The following is a 20,614-nucleotide window of genomic DNA, read 5'->3' as shown; positions in this document are numbered from 1 at the left end:
AATCTGTGTTCCATATATCATCAGTGACCCGCATTTCCACCTAGAACCGACGAAGGGATCATTCTGATGACCGAGACCTCAAAAGCACTCCATTTGTCGCCGCTCATTTTTGACACCATGTTTGACCACTACCTTAATAAAAAAAAGGGGCTATTGCGTTCTTGCGCCTATTTTAACATCCAATTGTGATTTTATCCTTGCTTCTGTCATCGTTGTGATTTTACCCCTGTTTTTTGAAAACGAAGCTTAAGTTTACCCCTACTCCGGGAACAGCAGGTAACGGTGTCAAATGGGTTTAGTAAGGACAAATTTGCCCATACGAAATCGCCCCTACTTATCTGAATACATTGTGATTTTACCCCTGTTTTTTTTTAAAAAATTGGCAGCATCATTGCACAACTTGTTACATATGATTCTACACAGCATGCAAATATAGATAGATAATATCACATCAAATGAAAGTGTAGCAAAAGTATCCATACAGTACCAAGCCTCATCCAACATATAAGTCCAACAAAAGCGGTAGCTAATAGTGAGATATTACATGTTCAATGTCATACATCACATTCATGCATCTATTCCTAACAATGCACCCAACCTCCCTCCTCTTCCTCTTCCTCTTCCTTCTATTCCAGCCCCTTCTGCTCCTTCTGTTCCAGGTCCTACACTTGCACTTCCTCTTCCTCTTCCCCTTCGTCTTCCCCTTGCACTTGCACTTACAGTTGCACTTGCACTTCACATGAATGGAGAAAAATGGTTCAGTAAACAAGTTGACTAAATAAGCATGAGTAAAGAAGCAAAAAAAATACAAATGAACATGACTCACATTTCTTGTGAAGATGATTCATTTTGAGAAGATGAGCGATTCCTCTTTTGACTAGCAGTTGGACCTCCTTGGCAATGCTTCGCTATATGGCCTAGTTCATTACATTCAGAACATGGTCTCCTTTTCTTACTGGTGGTGGCCTCATCATATGACTTGATCCTAGAATTTCTTGGTCTTCCTGGTTTCCTTCTCAGTTTAGGCTTCTTGATTTTATAGCCCAAATCAACATGTGGCCAATTATCCTTGGATGTCATTGGATTGAAAGAACATGCATATGCCTTTTTTAACCGATCAACAGAAAAGTATTCATGCACAAAGTCATCCATTCGTACCTCTCTACTAATCTTAGAAATGAAAGCTAAAGCATGGGTGCAGGGCTGTCTAGTTACTTGCCAAGCCCTATAAGTACATGTTTTTGTCCTAAGTTGATTGCGTACCTGAATCTGTTCACAGTTACTTCAGCTGTTCCAGCCCCACGTGTCAATACCTCATGGCCCTTGATACTCTTGGCTTTAGCATTTAGAGCATTGGTCACAGCTGGAATGATTGTGCCTGACATTTTACTAGCAATCTTGGCTCTCAAAACAAATTTCTCAATGATCATTTGTCTTATCTTGTCATGCATATCCACAATTTGAAAATCCTTGGTTTTGGACACCCAATTGTTAAAGCTTTCAGAGAAGTTGTTGTTGATATAATCTACCTTGCATTCTTTCCCAAATTTGCTTCTACTCCACACAAATGGATGGTTGTCATCCAACCAGGATAGTGCACTAGGATCCTTCTCCTCTATGTTTCGCATGAAGTACTTGAACTTGTCATTTGTGAAGCTCTTGGCAGCTGCCCACATATTCTTACCATAAAGCTCACCACAGTACCCATTCTTCTTCATGTTCTTCCACAAGTGCCTCATGCATTCTCTATGTTCCACTCCTGGGTACACATCATGTACAACCACCTCAAGTCCTTTGCCCGCATCTGTACTAATGACCAAGCCTGTAGGAGTACCAATAGCCTTCTTTAAGTTTGTCATAAACCAAGTCCAACTTTCCTTAGACTCGGTCTCAATCACACCATAAGCCACTGGAAATAAGCAGTTTTGACCATCCACTGCAACAGCTGTTGCTAACTGACCCCTTCCCCTTCCAGTCAAGTTTGTGGCATCCATGGCAATGTTTGGTGGCTCTCTTTTTTGGTGGCTCTCTCTTTTTTGTTTGTGGATGTGGCTCTCTCAGCAGTGTTTGTCTCATTGGTGGGCACTCTATTCCTTACAGAAGGGTGGCACCTACGTTTTGTTGGTGAATATCATAATGGACCCTCAAAATCATTAATTTGGGCATTAATGTACATCTTTCCCTTATCTTTATTGAGTTCAAACCACTCAAGCAACCGCTCATCAGTTTTAATCTCAATAGAAGGACCTCTAGAAATTTCATCCAATGCACGCCACAAACTTATGTACTGTTTTGAACCCCACATGTAGTGCTCAACTATGAAATTAACTAGATGCAGTAGGTCAAAGCTATGCATGTCAACAACTTGAGTAAGCAAGGTTCTACCCTATCGCCATGATTACGAATGTATACTCAATGTATCATATATTGTCCCTTGTTGTTATATCTGTCAATAACATGATATGTGTGTTTAGAAAACCAAGGCAAATCAGCATATTAAAAAGGCTCTCTTCCAAACAATCTAGGTTACACAAAACATCAAATTCAATATAACCCAAAGTATGTAAAGAAGACAACAGTTTTGAACTCATCAATTTTAGTAGCAATATGAATAATATGTTTATTTTCAGCATAAGTCACTGGTTCCAAAACATGTAAAACTGAAGCATCTTCAACCAATTCATCTTTGTACAAGGAACATCAAGCAAATTATCATGGGACAAAGATAAATCAAGAGAGGGTTCCACTAACAATTGCTCTATGACAGCATGGTTTGTGGAAAAATTTAGTACATTAAGGCAATTTTCACTTTCCGTGAGTGTAGGACCATGGGCATTACCTGTATTCTCAACAGGAGTAATAGGTGCATTGTGAAGTGATAGTTTTGAATTTGCATATGAGGTTGTGAGCTCTTCATTTTCTTCCACGTCATCCTCTCGCTTATGTACATTATTCTACAGAAGGTTAGTCATAGCAAGAGAAATAACAACAGACTCTTCCTCTAAATGGTGCACCTCAGCATATGAAGTCAAAACAGGAGGTGGATTAACAAAGGTTTCTCGCATAAGAAGTTTCATATCATTCCAAGTTTGAGGTTTATCAGAAGGATCTAAAGACTCCCACCAAGATAAAGCAGAATATCACAAAACACTAGCTGCATTTTTTACCTTCCTCCTTGGACACATAAAGCGAGTAGCAAATATGTTATCGATGGCAATTTCCCACTCTATGTACTCATCAGCACCTATACCATCATAAGTCGGTGGATACGAACAACCTGTCATTGTAAACACAAAAACAAGGAACAAACAGGTGAAAGTTATCCCTACCTAAATGACTACGTGGTTGTAGTGGTGTCACTTTTCACAGCAAGTGGAAGCGTCTTACCAAGCTCTTACAAAGTTCTTACCAACGCAAGTAGTGGCGGTACAACCGGCGACTGGTTCGTGATACCTGTGAGGCAGTGGTACCGAGATTGCAAAGCCCTTTTTCTGTACTGATCTGAAGAATTTGCGGAGCTTAGAAGGCAAACAAAGAGTAATATGTATATCTGGCATATAAGTCAGTAACAGAAAGTAATGCTGAATTATAGTCCAAAGTACTTGTTCTCGTTGCTGGTCTAAATGTTTCAAGTACCAGGTGTGTGACAAAAGTATGGTGGATAGCAAGGTGACAGATGTATGAAAAATAAGTATGGTGGATGGAAACAGCAACACAAACAAGGAACCAGACAGCACACGCAAACACAGCTCACTTTGGTCTTCTCTATGTGCTCATCTAGATATTGTTCCTCTTTTGCCCCTCTCTTTTTTTCTATTTTTTGGGCTGTCGTTGTTTTTTTAGGAAATTTTGATTTTTTTATTTTATTTTTTTGATATTTTTCCTTTACTTAGGAGCACAAAAGAAGTAACCACAGAAAATATGAGCTCAAACAAGTATAAGACGTGGCCCGTGGAATTTTCAGAAAACTTGTTCAAAATCGACAAAAACCTTGTGACTACGAAAAGAGGATCTTGTGACCACTTTTTGACCAATCTAAAATTTTCCAACCCCGATATAACGGGGGATGAACGGATCCAAAATTTTTTTCTGATCGATTTTGATATATGAAACGTCGAAATCGAAGTCCGTATACGAAAACTAGACCAGTTTTAAGAATTGGCTCCGAATTAGAGGACCAAAACGGCAACAATGTGTGCAAAATTGGTCACAACAACAAAGATTTGATGGAAACGATAGGGGAAAACACACGAACTGGACGCTAACACGACCTAACTAGCAACAAGACCTTGACTAGGACACAAACTCAACACGACGGACTCTAAAACTGAAATATGCAAAGGCTATGGCGCGGAAGGTTCTAGGACAGGAAAAACGAGTATGGCACTGGACTATGGGACGAATGCGAAACACTCAAAACTAGGGAATAAAAGTGAACCTGACGGTATACCTTAGCTCTGATTACCACTTAATGAAGATGGGGATCCCGATCTTCCGTCAGGTGATGGTAACTATCGTTGTGGCGGAGAATGACACACCGATTCGGCTTCAGATCGAAAGATCGAACCTTGCAATCTTAGCACCACAGCTCCTTTGGTTATCAATCAAGTCATGGACCAGGTTGACCTCACCAAGAAGGATAATCCTTGCCTGCGCAACGAAGAACACAAGCAAGAACAAGAAAGAATACAACCAAATTGCAGATGAATGATTATCTCACGAAGTTGGGGTCTCACAAACCGATGAACGGCGAAACTGTTCTTGACAGAATAATCTAAGCAAAACTCCAACCCTAATGATGGCGGCGGCGTATGATTATAAAGGTCTTAGGGTCATCGCCTACCCCTGGACGCGCCCCCTAATAGGCCCAAACACGATACACGGTCCAACGGACCAAAAGAAGGTGTCGCAGCACCCTGGCAGATTCTGGACACTGACTTGTTTCAATGATTCTAGTTGATTCCGAAGAGCTTTTGACGTGAAACCACTTGGATTGGCTTCCTTATCAAATTATCTTTCCATCCATATGTGGATCATCGAAAACAGAGTCCGGATGTGTCCTGTATGACCAGTTTAAGGCAGACTAGTCCTGGATTTCGAGGCAGACTCAAACTTGAGTTGCTTTGAGCCTCCACCTCGGGGACTCGAACCGAATTAGCCTCGGGACTCCTTCTTGACTTGGACACCCTTGCTGGCCTCCTTTCCCTCCATACCATGCGCCAAACATGGTTATATGCATGGGTGTCATGTCCTCATCACACTTGGTGAAACCCTAGCCGTTTGGTGTGTTCGTTACTCTTGGAGCTTGGCTCCTAGACGGCTAGCGGTCGCCTGGGAGCTCCTAATCCTTTGTGGCTGAGCACCAGGATGTTTGTATTACCCTTTGTGACTTAGTGGAACCCTCCAATCTATTGCCTTGGTGATAGGTTGGAGAAGATGAGCGAGTTGAAAGAGACTCCATGGCCTTTGTTGCTAACCTCAATAACTTGGACGTAGACAAGCCTTTGTGGCGAGTTGAACCACAGGATAAATCCCCGTGTCTCTTGTGATTGTGATTGTTGTTGCTATTACTTGTGATTTGAATTGATTTTTAGGGTTTGCATTCGATCTACGAGCTCCTCATCTTCTAGGTGCAACCAACCATTTGGATAGCTCAACAAACTCCCCAGGAAGACTGGTATCACATTCGATCTATTTTTCATTCGTTAAATTCCGTAGTAGATCGATTTCATACTCTAATCTCCGGAGTTTCTATGCCTAGTCCTGGGACCTCCGCGCCCCGGAACCTCCACGCTCCAGCCCGGAGGTTCCGTGTTCCGACAGTTTCATGAAGTTGATTAAATTTCAGAAAAGACCTATTCACTCCCTTCTAGGCCACTTGCTAGATCCTTTCAATAACTTTTATGTATAGTATTTTGCGGAACAAACTTATCAACATAATTTCATAGAAAGCTACAAAAATTATACCCAAAAATTTTTATGTGTAACTTGTTTGTATAATTTAGATATAGAACTTGATGAATGACTTAGACGTAAAGTTGAATGTATAAGTTATATTCATGAACATAAATGTATAAATTAATATCATAAGATGTTAGTAGAAATATGAAAACTATGTAGAAAAATAACTATGTAGTATAACTTATAAATATATAACAAAAAAGAGAAAAATGGTAGAAAGAAAAACAAAAAAAGGAAGAAAAAAATGAACATTCGTGCAGGTGTAGCCATGCCACCGAACGAATCCGACCAGCAAAAAGTTATTCAATACAATTTATGCGCATAAGTTGTAAGTTATAAGTTATATGTCATAAGTTAATACACATAGATTACTATTAGAAAAAAGTTCTTCGAAACAATTACAAGTGGGGTCTCGTTTTGTTCGCGTCGGTGTGTAGAATACACCGGTGTAGACAGAATTAAAAACGGATACACCATTCAGAAGTTATAGCTGTTTCAAATAAATGTATTGTATTCTTTAGGGTGACATCCGTAACATTGAAAAGCGTGCAGGTGAGGGGAGTGGGCAGTCACCGGGTGCCGGCGCTGGTCGGATCGTCCGCTGGATTGGAATTGGGTAAACCGGTTTTGTCAACATGCTCTGTTTGAGGTGATTTTTGGTGGAAATGTTCTTTATAATGTTGTGAACTTCCCTATTTGATTGGGTTTCGACTTTATCTCTCTCGGGGTGTGCGGAAAACCAGCCGCAGAAAAATCAGCTTAGGCCCCGTTTAGTTCCAACCCAAAAACCAAAAATTTTCAAGATTCCCTGTCACATCGAATCTTGCGGCACATGCATGGAGTATTAAATGTAGACGAAAAAAAAAACCAATTGCACAGTTCATCGAGAAATTGCGAGACGAATCTTTTAAGCCTAAATAGTCCATAATTGGACAATTTTTGCCAAATAACAACGAAAGTGCTACAGTAGCCAAAAGCCAAAAATTTTCGGAACTAAACACGCCCTTAGCTAGTTTCCAAACTAGGTAAGCCGTTTTCCTGGGTGACGTCACCGCAGTGTTGTGTTTTCGTGTCCCGGGTTGCATCTTGCATCCGTTTGACTTACTGTCTTTTTCTAGTTGGCCTGTGTGCACGTACTTGTGTGGAAGTTTTTGGTGCTTTGAGTTTTTGGCTAGTTGGTGTTGGGACAACGACCGAAATCGAAAGAAAAATTTGATTTGGCTCCTATTCACATCCTTAGGCCATCTTACACGATTTTTTAATTGATATTAGAGCCGGTTTTATGGATCAATTCACCTTGACAAGTTTATGATATACGAAGACGACATAGAGCGTGATAGTAGCATGGCTCCCTTGGTTGGTTGGCCTAGACGCATTATCTGCAGAGAATGCACCTGGGTGCAGAATTACATATATAATTTATATGTATGGTTCGATACATATTGTTAATTTTAGATGCAAAACTTATTTTGACATGAAAAATAAAGCTGCATGTAACTTGAAGCAAATGGAGCACATGATGTGCCCTATGAAGAAGTGGCTTGGTTTGCTTCCAAAATTGCTTCAACCACCCGGCTGAGCGCAACATGATCTGAGATCATACCGATGTGCGTCACGTTTGGGATCAAAACGGACTTGAAGTAACGTTGATCCGGGTCATCCCCGACAAAAGTTTGTAGTGCCAGCACGGTGTCCAAGCTGACTATCCCATCGCCGTCACCGTTCACCACCTGAGGCTTGGGACTGAAGTTGCCATCCCAGTAGACCAACCTAAGGATCGTCGGCACACCAACGCCATTGGTAGACGTCATCGGCACGAGTGGCGCCCTGAAATTCAGCGTCACCGGCAGCGTCCTTGTTTGGTACCGCTCGACCACGTCGTTGGAGAAGCCTACCGCGGCACGGAACTCAGGCATGTTCTGGGCAGAGTAGTTCTTGGCTCGCGTGATCACCAGGGGCGTGCTGCCGTACACCTTCGGGGACGGAAGGCGGGAGAGCGTGCTGGCGAAGCTCCTGTTCCCGAACGACAGCACGCTGCCCAGCAGCGTCGGCGACGGGGTAGTGCTGGCCCTGCTGGAGGCGAGGACCTGCAGGGTCAGCGCCGAGCCGCCGACGCCGTGGCAGACCATGACCAGGTGCTTGACGTACCTGCTGCGCCACGGCAGGGGGCTTCGGTTGAGGAACTCCGTGGTGAAGAGGCCGCCGAAGCTGTGGGTCACGAGGATGACCGGCCTGTTCCCGTTCGTCACGCTCGCGTGCTCCACCAGGAGGCTCAGGCTGGAGCGGAAGTCGGCGAACGCCCTGGACGCCACGCCGGGCGCCGCCGGCGCGTATCGGAAGTCGTACGGGGCGCCGAACAGGTTGGCTCCCTCTGTGTATCCGACGCCTTCCAGTGCCTCCACGAGCCTCTCCATGCAGGTGTTCCTATAATAAATAAGGATATGGCGCACGAGACAAAACATGATTTCACCACCGTATCTCCTGTAAAATTCGACATGATACATATATACATAATACACCGCCGATACACGCATATGCTTAGCTTGTTACTTTTTTGGCGGGATCGTCGAAGCGGAAGCTGCGGGTGGAGCCGAAGGACACGACGCGGGTACTCTCCACGCCGGGCAAATTGCGGTAGTCACCGGCGGCGCAGTCGTACACGAGCCGGAGCTGGTCCTCGTAGCACGGCAGGAGCGCGGGGTCCTCCTGCAGCGCCGTGTAGTTCTCCCACAGCCGGAACCAGCGGCACGCCGCAGCCGGGCGTCGGAGGCTTGTACTCGTCGGTGAGCCGCGCCTCCAACTGGCCGCAGGAGTAACCCGGGAGCAGTATGACCGGGTGGAGGGAGGTGGCCCCGTGCGCCTCCGACGACTGCGCGCCGACGGAGAAGAGCACGGCGGCAAGCAGCAGAACGAGGGCCGTCGTCAGGCGATGCTGCTGCGCCTCCATTTGGGTCCACTGAATTCGCTAGCGACTGCTTCTGCCTTTGGGGATATATAACACATTGCGCTTAGCGCATGCTACAATATATTAGCCGGTTATCTTGAGTACTACTGTGATTCTCATAATCATAGTCAGGCATCGAGTTGACAGTGGACTTTAGGAAGGCAACTCATACACGCGAATGCAAGTGAATCTGTGTTCCATATATCATCAGTGACCCGCATTTCCACCTAGAACCGACGAAGGGATCATTCTGATGACCGAGACCTCAAAAGCACTCCATTTGTCGCCGCTCATTTTTGACACCATGTTTGACCACTACCTTAATAAAAAAAAGGGGCTATTGCGTTCTTGCGCCTATTTTAACATCCAATTGTGATTTTATCCTTGCTTCTGTCATCGTTGTGATTTTACCCCTGTTTTTTGAAAACGAAGCTTAAGTTTACCCCTACTCCGGGAACAGCAGGTAACGGTGTCAAATGGGTTTAGTAAGGACAAATTTGCCCATACGAAATCGCCCCTACTTATCTGAATACATTGTGATTTTACCCCTGTTTTTTTTTAAAAAATTGGCAGCATCATTGCACAACTTGTTACATATGATTCTACACAGCATGCAAATATAGATAGATAATATCACATCAAATGAAAGTGTAGCAAAAGTATCCATACAGTACCAAGCCTCATCCAACATATAAGTCCAACAAAAGCGGTAGCTAATAGTGAGATATTACATGTTCAATGTCATACATCACATTCATGCATCTATTCCTAACAATGCACCCAACCTCCCTCCTCTTCCTCTTCCTCTTCCTTCTATTCCAGCCCCTTCTGCTCCTTCTGTTCCAGGTCCTACACTTGCACTTCCTCTTCCTCTTCCCCTTCGTCTTCCCCTTGCACTTGCACTTACAGTTGCACTTGCACTTCACATGAATGGAGAAAAATGGTTCAGTAAACAAGTTGACTAAATAAGCATGAGTAAAGAAGCAAAAAAAATACAAATGAACATGACTCACATTTCTTGTGAAGATGATTCATTTTGAGAAGATGAGCGATTCCTCTTTTGACTAGCAGTTGGACCTCCTTGGCAATGCTTCGCTATATGGCCTAGTTCATTACATTCAGAACATGGTCTCCTTTTCTTACTGGTGGTGGCCTCATCATATGACTTGATCCTAGAATTTCTTGGTCTTCCTGGTTTCCTTCTCAGTTTAGGCTTCTTGATTTTATAGCCCAAATCAACATGTGGCCAATTATCCTTGGATGTCATTGGATTGAAAGAACATGCATATGCCTTTTTTAACCGATCAACAGAAAAGTATTCATGCACAAAGTCATCCATTCGTACCTCTCTACTAATCTTAGAAATGAAAGCTAAAGCATGGGTGCAGGGCTGTCTAGTTACTTGCCAAGCCCTATAAGTACATGTTTTTGTCCTAAGTTGATTGCGTACCTGAATCTGTTCACAGTTACTTCAGCTGTTCCAGCCCCACGTGTCAATACCTCATGGCCCTTGATACTCTTGGCTTTAGCATTTAGAGCATTGGTCACAGCTGGAATGATTGTGCCTGACATTTTACTAGCAATCTTGGCTCTCAAAACAAATTTCTCAATGATCATTTGTCTTATCTTGTCATGCATATCCACAATTTGAAAATCCTTGGTTTTGGACACCCAATTGTTAAAGCTTTCAGAGAAGTTGTTGTTGATATAATCTACCTTGCATTCTTTCCCAAATTTGCTTCTACTCCACACAAATGGATGGTTGTCATCCAACCAGGATAGTGCACTAGGATCCTTCTCCTCTATGTTTCGCATGAAGTACTTGAACTTGTCATTTGTGAAGCTCTTGGCAGCTGCCCACATATTCTTACCATAAAGCTCACCACAGTACCCATTCTTCTTCATGTTCTTCCACAAGTGCCTCATGCATTCTCTATGTTCCACTCCTGGGTACACATCATGTACAACCACCTCAAGTCCTTTGCCCGCATCTGTACTAATGACCAAGCCTGTAGGAGTACCAATAGCCTTCTTTAAGTTTGTCATAAACCAAGTCCAACTTTCCTTAGACTCGGTCTCAATCACACCATAAGCCACTGGAAATAAGCAGTTTTGACCATCCACTGCAACAGCTGTTGCTAACTGACCCCTTCCCCTTCCAGTCAAGTTTGTGGCATCCATGGCAATGTTTGGTGGCTCTCTTTTTTGGTGGCTCTCTCTTTTTTGTTTGTGGATGTGGCTCTCTCAGCAGTGTTTGTCTCATTGGTGGGCACTCTATTCCTTACAGAAGGGTGGCACCTACGTTTTGTTGGTGAATATCATAATGGACCCTCAAAATCATTAATTTGGGCATTAATGTACATCTTTCCCTTATCTTTATTGAGTTCAAACCACTCAAGCAACCGCTCATCAGTTTTAATCTCAATAGAAGGACCTCTAGAAATTTCATCCAATGCACGCCACAAACTTATGTACTGTTTTGAACCCCACATGTAGTGCTCAACTATGAAATTAACTAGATGCAGTAGGTCAAAGCTATGCATGTCAACAACTTGAGTAAGCAAGGTTCTACCCTATCGCCATGATTTTGGTCCCTCATCAGGCAAACTGAAAAATGACAGAACTCTAACAACAAGGCTCATATCCATGTGATTTGGCCTACAAATCACATAACCGAATACATAGTTAGCTAAATCGCTCTACAAACATAAATTCATTCTTTCTACAGATTGATACTAATTTTCATACAGACCAAATCACATGAGCTCCAAATCTTACCTAGTCTCTTCACCAACGTCGCATAAATCCATCTCGTCGGGGTCGCTGCTCCTATCCTCGCGTGGCGTAGCACCTGGAGGCCTGCCTACCGCCCGACCATGCTGGGCCCTGTCCGCTCCCGCACCGCCTGGCCGTTCACGTCGCATGGGGCGCCTGGCCGCCCGCAATGCGCCCCGCTCTGGCCGCTCGGGGCCACGCCCGTGCCCTCCTCACGCGGCGCTACAACCCGCCCAGCAACTTCCGTGCCCTCGTCGCCCAGCCGCACCCGCTAGGGTTTCAGAGAAGAACGGGAGAGATGGAGAGGATACGGTAGAGAGAATGGGGAATTGGGGAAGGTATGATTGGATAAGGGGTATTATTGTCCTTTGGTCTTATTATGAAGGGTTTTGTTGTTTTTTATTTTTTTGTATTCCGGAAACAACTAACAGAGTTAAAAGTAGGGATAAATTAAACCTTAGTAGTTACAAAGCAGGGGTAAAATCACAACGATGACAAAAATAAGGGTAAAATCACAATTGGACATCAAAGTAGGGGCAAGAACACAATATTCCCTCAAAAAATAGTACAAATATGCAAAAATACTGAAATGGTCCCATGTCTAGTGGGTAGGGATGTCAACGGATTCGTTCCTGACACTACGGAAAATAGGGTCTTTGCCGAGTGCAACTTTCTTTGCCGAGGGCTAAAAATCGGGCACTCAGCAAAGAGCTATTTTGCTGAGTGCCGCACTCGGCAAAGATATACACTCGGTAAAGAAGGCTTTGCCGAGTGTCAGGCACTCGGCAAAGCCAGACACTCGGCAAAGGCCCTTTTTGCCGAGTGTCAGGCACTCGACAAACTTTGGCGCTCGGCAAAAAACGGCGTCAGGTAACGGCTGCCGCCTGCCATCCAGGTTTGTCGAGTGCCAGACCGTGGCACTCGGCAAAGGACTAGGGCTGCCGGTTTGCTGAGTGCCAGATCGGGGCACTCGACAAAGATTTTTTCCTTTTTTTTAAAAATCTAAACCCTAAACCGCACTCCATCGTATTTAAAAAAAACAAAATTACCACTTTGCCGAGTGCCGGGCGGAGAGGCACTCGGCAAACATTTTTTTTAATAAAATTGGCACGTTCTTTGCCGAGTGTCCCCACGAACACTCGGCAAAGGGAACACTTTGCCGAGTGCCTACCATCTGGCACTCGGCAAATATGCTCTTTGCCGAGTGCCAGATGGTAGGCACTCGGCAAAGTGTTCCCTTTGCCGAGTGTTCGTGGGGACACTCGGCAAAGAGCGTGCGATTTTTTTTAAAAATGTTTGCGGAGTGCCTCTCCGCCCGGCACTCGGCAAAGTGGTAATTTTGTTTTTTTAAATACGATGGTGTGCGGTTTAGGGTTTAGATTAAAAAAAGGAAAAATCTTTGCCGAGTGCCCCGATCTGGCACTCGGCAAACCGGCCTCCTTTGCCGAGTGCGAGATCGGGGCACTCGGCAAAGGGCCCGTCCATTAAACAAAACTAGCAGCCAGCCACTTAGAAAAAAGGCCCCGCCCCCGTGCCCGCCAGCGACTACGCCGCCGCCGACTCCGCGCGCCGCCGCCGTAGCCGCTCACCGCAGCCCCTCCCCGCGCCGGCCTCGCCCTCGGCCGCCCCTCCCTACGCCTGCCCCCGCCCCCGGCAGCCCCTCCCTGCGCCACCACCGCCCCTTCCCACGCCTCCCCCGCGCCCGCCCCTGGCAGGCCCCGGCCACGCCAACACCGGCCCTGCGGCTGGCCGCGCCCTGCCCCCGACCGCGTCGGCCCTGCCCCCGGCCCACCAACGCCGGCTCTACCCCCGGCTGTGCCCTGCCCCCGGCCGCGCCGGCCCTGCCCCTGGCCGTGCCCCGTGGACCGCGTGCCCCGATGCCGCCCGTGCCCGACCACGTTCCCGACTCCAGCGACCCCGACGCCGCCCGCCCCTACCCTTGGCGTCCGTCAGGTATGCCTTCTCTCTTGTTGTTGTCGTGGTAGTGATAGTTGTAGTAGTATTAGTTGTAGTAGTAGTGCTAGTGGTAGTAGTAGTATTAGAAGTAGTGGTAGTAGTAGTAGAACTAGTGGTAGTAGTAGTAGAAGTAGTGGTAGTAGCAGTAGTAGAACTAGTGGTAGTAGTAGTAGCAATAGTTGTAGTAGAACTAGTGGTAGTAGTAGTAGCAATAGTGGAAGTAGTAGTAGAAGTAGTGGTACTACTTGGATATATTCATCTGCATGGATTGATATCCAAACTACATGGCTTCTTTTGAGACATATGTGCTTGTCGGCCATTGTGCCATTGTTTTTTATAGGTTTTGGAAACCTCACCGTGCAGGGGAGGTTCTACCGATTTTTTTAAATGATAGTATTTTGTTCCATTTTTGTAGAGAAGAGCCCGTAGAAGCCGAGTCGGAGTTCCCGTCGCCGTGCCGGTCTGCCAGCACCGTGTCGCCTCGCCACTGCACCGACCCTCCACGGCCCCGCTAGCCTGACTCCGCCGCCACCCTAGGTATAACCCCTCGTTCCGTATCATGGTCATAGATCGCGTAACCCAGTTAGGCATCTCCTGTTCGAAAGAGATACAGTTGGAGGTATGCAGATCTTTGCATATCTATGACCGTATCTGTTTTGGATTGTCCACGTTTTTGGATAGCCCGTGGATGCATAGATGGGTTAGTTTCCATGGTCTGCTCCGGTCCGAGACAGAGTTTCGACATCACCTCCCTGTTGTTCTCTGGATATGCACTCTTGTTTGGCAGGACGTGTATCTAGAGAACAGCTGGGAGGTGTTGCTGAAATTCTATCTCGGATAGGAGTAGAGCATGGAAACTAACCTCATCTATGCATCCGCGGGTGGGATTAGGACCTATCCTCACCTATTAGACATTAGGAACACCATGTAGATGCAATTGATGGTTACATTACTCGCTGATACATATATTAGAGGATGGATGACCGTTAGTGGATGTACACGGGCTGGAGAAGTCAGAGTGATTACACCACGGAATGGATGAACAAGACCGATGCTTTCTTGAACAGTGCATTTGGCAAGGCTGCTAAAGGACATTGCCTAGTTTTGTGTCCCTGCAGCAAATGTGGAAACAAGAGAAGGATAAACAAGGTGGAAATGGGTAAACATCTTGTGAAGAATGGATTTACGTCGGACTACACCCGGTGGGTCCACCATGGTGAAGCCCATCGTATGAGAGAGGAGGTGGTGAGACCACGGGTGGAGGCTTTTGATGCTGATGCGGGGGGTAGCAGACATGTTAGATGACTTTCACCATGGCTAGTTCGATGATGGACATGAGAAGGAGGAGATGGAGGCAGCCGCATAGGCGTTCTACGACATGAGTGGACTCAGCACAGAAACCCGTTCATGATCAGTCAATGATGTCTCAACTGGATGCCATTGGATGCTTAATGGGGTTGAGGTCTGAGTTAAACTTGAGTCGAGAAGGCTTCAATAAGATGTTGGCCGTGATTGGCACCCTGCTTTCGGAGGGCCACATTCTGCCAAAGAGCATGTACGAGTCACAGAAACTCCTTCGTGCACTTAAGATGCCGTATGAGCAGATACATGCTTGTCCCAAGGGGTGCATCCTATTTAGGAAAGAACACGAGCATGCAAAGTTCTGTCCAAAGTGTAAATCCTCCAGGTACCTGGAGGTAGACTCTGATGATGGCCAGAAGAGGCAACTTACAATCCTCATGAAAATCCTATGGTACCTTCCGTTCTTACCGAGGATCCAATGGCTATACATAACCGAGGACTCCACGAAACAGATGACATGGCACAAAAATGGCAAACGATACAATCCTGACAAGATGGTACATCCATCCGACGGTGAAGCTTGGATCCACTTTAATGACAAACATTGTGACAAAGCAGATGAGGCTCGTAATGTACGTGTCACGCTGGCAACAGATGGGTTCAATCCTTATGGAATGATGGCTGCCCCATACACATGTTGGCCCGTCTTCGTTATCCCCCTTAATCTCCCCCCGGTGTCTCCTTTCAACGACATAACGTATTCTTGTCGTTGATAATTCCTAGACACCCAGGGAGTAATATGGGTGTGTTCATGGAGCTCGTGTTTGATGAATTGGTTCATGCTTAGGACGAAGGGGTATGGACATACGACCGAGCTACAAAGACAACCTTCAAAATGCACGTTTGGTACCACTACTCCCTGCATGACTTCCTGGCATATGGGATATTCTGCGCCTAGTGTGTTCACGGGAAGTTCCCATGCCCAATATGCAAGTAAGGTGTTAGGTTCATTTGGTTGCAGAAGGGTGGCAAGTATTCGTCGTTCGACAGACATCGTCAATTCCTACCTCTTGACTATCCATTCAGATAAGGCATCAAGAACTTTAAGAAAGGTGTCATAGTGTCAGACCCTGCACTGTGGATGATGACTGGTGCCGAGGTTCATGCTCAGATAGATGCTCTCGTGGCCAATCAAGAAGGTGGTTTTGTGGGATATGGTGAGCAACATATGTGGACTCATAAGTCGGGCTTGATGAGGCTCCCCTATTTTGATGACCTTCTTCTGTCACATAACATTGATGTAATGCACACTGAAAAGAATGTCGCCGAGGCACTTTGGGCAACACTCATGGACACTAAAAAGTCTAAGGACAACCCTAAGGCTAGAGTGGACCTGGCAACGTTATTCGATAGACCAAATCAAGAGATGTAGCCTCCTAGAGATGGCAAGAATTGGAGAAGGCCTTAGGCCGATTTCGTCTTGACCAGCAAACAAAGGAGGGAAGTACTTGAGTCGATCCAGACGCTAATGTTCCCTGATGGGTATACAGCGAATCTAAAGAGGGGAGTGAACTTATCTACTCTGTGAGTCAACGGGATGAAGAGTCATGACTACCACATATGGATTAGCGGCTTCTTCCGGCGATGGTTCGAGGCTATGTCCCTGAGCATGTCTGGCTAGTGCTAGCAGAGTTGAGCTATTTCTTGCGCCAGCTTTGTGCCAAGAAGCTATCTCGGACCGTCATTGATGACTTGGGAAAAGGGGCACCTGTGTTGCTCTGTAAGTTGGAGAAGATCTTTCCACCCGGCTTCTTCTTATCGATGCAGCATTTGATTGTGAACCTCCCGTATGAGGCACGAATGGGGGCCCATGCAGGCCCGTTGGTGCTATCCAATCGAGAGATGTCTAAAGACTCTTCGCAAAAAATGTAGAAATAAAGCCAAAATTGAGGCTTCCATTGTAGAGGCATACATTCTGGAGGAGGTGTCAAACTTCACAGAAAAATACTACACTGAGAACCTTCCTAGCATGCATAATCTACCCCATCGTTATAATGCTGGCGAAAATGAATCGAACCTCAGCCTTTTCCAAGGGCAACTCGGAAGCGCAAGTGCATCGACCACTAAGCACTTGAGTATTGAAGAGTGGCGCAATATCATGCTATATGTGTTGACCAACCTTGTCGAGGTGCAGCCGTATGTGAGGTAAGTTCTCAATGAACTTATTTCAGTATGCCGTCACTATTCTGCATCCAACTCCCTTGTTTCTCGTTGGTATAGGGAATTTCTTCATGAATCCTGGCATCAATCAAGGGATCCTACCCCGTAGGAAAATGATACCCTTCTTTCATAGGGTGCGGGACCAGGGAGGCCCGGTTTCATTCCTTGGTTCAAAAATATGGTACCGTCCAATTTAGCTCGTACTTAGTTTGACATTCCAAGTTGCTCGTATGTTCGAATAATATAACGATCTATCCTGCTTGAGCTTGCAGGCCCAAACCGATGCAAAAGGTCAGGTCATTTACCAGTTATGACGTGAATGGATATCGCTTTCACATAGCAAGCTATGAGCAGAGTCGGCCTAATAAAAAATCCACAAATAGTGGAGTTTTTACGCCCGGCACTGATGGCCTCGACTATTATGGAAGAATTGAAGAAATATACGAACTTTCATTTTATGGTGCCAAACCTTTTTATCCTATCATATTCAAATGCCATTGGTTTGATACTCGAGTAACGAGACGGACCCCTAATCTTGGGCTAGTCAAAATTCGACAGGATTCTGTCTATCCAGGAGACGATGTCTATATTGTGGCTCAATAGGCCACACAGGTTTATTATACGTCATACGCGTGCCAAACCAAAGGGCGTCTTAAGGGTTGGGATATCGTGCACAAGCGCTCGCCACACGGTAAACTACCTATCCCAAACGATGAAGATTACAACTTCAACCCACACACATATGACGGAGAGTTCTTTCAAGAAGAGGGGCTAGAAGGGAGGTTTGAGATAGACTTAACCGAAGCCATCGGAATGGAACTAGACAATGAAAGGGTTGATGACGAGGACGCTGGAGATGAGGTGCAAAATGTGAAGGACTTCGAAATGCTTGAGCGATTACGTTTAGGCAATGACAATGAAGACAACATTCCTCCTTCGGATAGTGTTGATTATTTGGGCAATAACAATATTGATAGTGATGACGAGACCTATGATCCAGCTAATCCCAATCATGAAGATTATTTCTAATACATGTAATACTATGTTTTTGTAATTATGTTTTGTTTATGACGAGACCTATGATCTAGCTACTCCTATGAGTTTTCGCTTGTGCCTTGCTTGTATGACCTAGATTAGCTATCCAAGTAATCTTGTCTAACACATGCAATGTCTTCTCCTTTGTGCAGCCTCAGTCGGAGGGTTCAAATAATCCAGCTCATGCGCCTCCGACTGATCCAGCTTTTCCTTCACCAGGCACTCAGTTTCCACCTTTCTGATGAGTAGCATTAGTTGTATTTGCATTTGTTGTTCACTTGGTGATGGATTTCTGATATACTTGTCATGCACTAGTGGTATATTTGGATAACTGTGATATATGCGATAGATGTTTGGATTGATGTATGCAATATATGTGATGAATGTGATATATGCGATGGATGCGATAAATATGTGATGCATGTTTGGATGGATGTGAGATATATGTGATAATTTGTGTTTGTCGTGATGGAATGTAAAAAATGAAAAAAAAACACTATTTTTGGTCAGTTTGCCGAGTGCAATAGTCACTGCACTCGGCAAAGCTGGAAAATGTAGCAACCCGTTTCCCAGCTTTGCCGAGTGCCATGACCATAGCACTCGGCAAAGATTTAAAAAAAATTAAAAACTTTGCCGAGTGCCACCCATCCGGCGCTCGGCAAAGAAATTTTTAAACAAAAAAAAAACTTTGCCAAGTGCCATCCCGGGCGGCGCTCGGCAAAGAAATTTAAAAAAAAATTAAAAACTTTGCCGAGTGCCATCCTGGGCGGCGCTCGACAAAGAAAGAATTTAAAAAAAATACAAAACAAAAAACTTTGCCGAGTGCCAGCCCGGGCGGCGCTCGACAAAGAATTTAAAAAAAATGAAAAACTTTGCCGAGTGCCGTCCGGGTTGGCACTCGGCAAAGCCGCCGTCACCGTTTCCTGGGCTGTGACCGCTCATTTTCTTTGCCGAGGGCTGGCTCGGCACTCGGCAAAAGCTTTGCCAAGTGCCCGACAAATGGCTCTCGGCAAAGGCTGCTTTGCCGACCATTTTTTCCCGAGTGGCCATTGCTGAGTGCGGCACTCGACAAAGCCTTTGCCGAGTGTATTTGGGGCTTTGCTGAGTGCTGCAGGCACTCGGCAAAGCGCCTGAATCCAGTAGTGTGATAAGTATCACCCATCCATGTCATCCATACATTAGAAATTTTTGTACCCATGTGTGGGTGCAATTTTGTACTCATAGTCATACCCATGCGGATAGCGGATGCCCACGGTTTGTTAATACCCGAGACAAAATGTAACACATGCATAAACTATGAAGATATGAGAAAATAATAGAATTACAAATATGTAACAGATGAAGCAAAAGTATATTTATATGTCTCTCGTTCTTATATATGGCACAACATGTGGTAATTGGACCATGTTTTGGAGTACATTAGGTTAAGGATGGCTTTGATTATAGTCGCATGTAGGGTTTAAACAATTCCGTGGGTTTATGGGTTTTGGTGGCACAAAACCATACCCGTATAAAAAAATTCAATCGGTAAGGTATTTTACCCATTAACATATCCATGTGTAAGGAAGATGGCACCTAGCTAGAGGATCATCTATGATTTAAGTGATTGTGTGACAACATGATCATTTGGACTAATGCGGTTTGCTAGTATACAAGGTATTTAGTCTAATGGATGCAAGGATGGACTTTGACAAAGGCAAGATGGAGATCAAGTGATCAACACCTCAAGCAAGGACACGAAGCAGTGCTGAAGATCTTACAAGACATGCAAGATGTCCAAGACATCAAGATGACAAAGTCCGGACAAGAAACTTCCATTGCCGTATTGTTGAATACCGCTGGAGCTTAGGCTCGGTCCAAAAACAAGCAGGAAAGGTTTTATGTGGAAGGTTTACACAGGCACCAAAATACTCCAGTGGGTCACTGAACAATGCAAGGGAGAAAATGGTGCTTTCTAGAAGTTTTTGTGGAATGTTTCAGAGGACACCGGAATTCTTCGATGGTGTACCAGAGAAAGACACCGAAGAAAAGGCCTCTAACGGTCGGCAATGGCTAGCCTAACGACTAGTACACATGGCAAACACCAGAATTCTCTAGTTGCCTCACTAGACCTTTCCGGTGAGCACTGTTCGAGGAGTCCTTTACCAACAGCTATATTTTTGTGTAGAAGCTATAAATATGCCCCCAAGCCACCCATTTGAGTGGTGTTGGAGCTGAGGAAGATTGCTAGTCAGTTGTGGTTCATCTTTAGTGCTCTAGCCACAAAAAAGTGCTTAAGGAAATATTAGGTGATAATTAGCGTAGTGCTTGAGGAAATATTAGGTGATTAGCGTAGTGCTTTGCGAAGTGCTTAGAATAGTTAGACCACTCAATTGGCGCTTTGCTATAGGCTTAGGCTTAATGTTTAGTGAGGTTTGCATA

At 45.1% G+C, this 20,614-nt stretch overlaps 3 pseudogenes; all 3 read right to left on the bottom strand.

Moving 5' to 3' along the window:
* Positions 1-822: 822 nt before the first annotated feature.
* LOC136462322 (uncharacterized) lies at positions 823-1,676 on the bottom strand (annotated as a pseudogene).
* A 5,811-nt stretch (positions 1,677-7,487) lies between these two features.
* Positions 7,488-8,927, bottom strand: LOC136462312 (lecithin-cholesterol acyltransferase-like 1; annotated as a pseudogene).
* A 987-nt stretch (positions 8,928-9,914) lies between these two features.
* On the bottom strand, positions 9,915-10,768 carry LOC136462304 (uncharacterized; annotated as a pseudogene).
* Between the last annotated feature and the right edge of the window lie 9,846 nt (positions 10,769-20,614).

The sequence above is a fragment of the Miscanthus floridulus genome, chromosome 1 (genome assembly GCF_019320115.1).
Source record: "Miscanthus floridulus cultivar M001 chromosome 1, ASM1932011v1, whole genome shotgun sequence".
In the NCBI taxonomy this organism is placed as follows: domain Eukaryota; kingdom Viridiplantae; phylum Streptophyta; class Magnoliopsida; order Poales; family Poaceae; genus Miscanthus; species Miscanthus floridulus.
Note: the sequence above shows the minus strand (reverse complement) of the source record. Positions and strands in the feature narration are given on the sequence as shown.